Genomic DNA, 319 nt, shown 5'->3' on the forward strand with positions numbered 1-319 from the left:
TTATTATCTTTATAATTGCACAAATACAGGATTTTACCAGGATTATGTTTAACAAAATCCCAGCTATTATTTTATATTATCATGGAAAGAAAAGGGTACCAGTTAAACTGTAGTTTTTTCCTGCAGTTTGAGCCCCCTCTGAGGAAGTGACATTTAGACAACTTGCAATATTAGCTCAAGATGTGCATCAATTCAGAATAAATGACTGGGATTGGTCTGAATTTCCTGTTGATCTGAAATGTCCTAAGTGTATTGTACCAGTTGTCAAGATTGTTTATTATATAACCTGTATATTACGCAAGGCAGCTGTACTAAAAAA

The sequence above is a fragment of the Propithecus coquereli genome, unplaced genomic scaffold, assembly GCF_000956105.1.
Source record: "Propithecus coquereli isolate 6110/MARCELLA unplaced genomic scaffold, Pcoq_1.0 Scaffold40, whole genome shotgun sequence".
Taxonomy (NCBI): Eukaryota; Metazoa; Chordata; class Mammalia; order Primates; family Indriidae; genus Propithecus; species Propithecus coquereli.